Source organism: Penaeus monodon, chromosome 15 (assembly GCF_015228065.2).
Source record: "Penaeus monodon isolate SGIC_2016 chromosome 15, NSTDA_Pmon_1, whole genome shotgun sequence".
NCBI lineage: Eukaryota > Metazoa > Arthropoda > Malacostraca > Decapoda > Penaeidae > Penaeus > Penaeus monodon.
The window spans coordinates 28,384,389-28,384,613 of NC_051400.1; positions in this window are offsets into that span (position 1 = coordinate 28,384,389).

The window sequence follows — 225 nt, forward strand, 5'->3', positions numbered from 1 at the left end:
ATTTACTTTCTACCTTCGTTCTGGTGTTAGAATTGAGATACATTAATAGCTAGCAAGTAGAGGAAGATTGAAAATGACTGCATACAACATACAAAAGATTTCAGACAATTGCAGCAGAGGTCTCCTTCTAATTTACAGGAACCCACAACTGATAAGGCACGGTATGCATGTTCTTCCTTTCTGCCCTTTCTCAATCTTGACCTTGTTTTCTGTGTGAAAAAAATA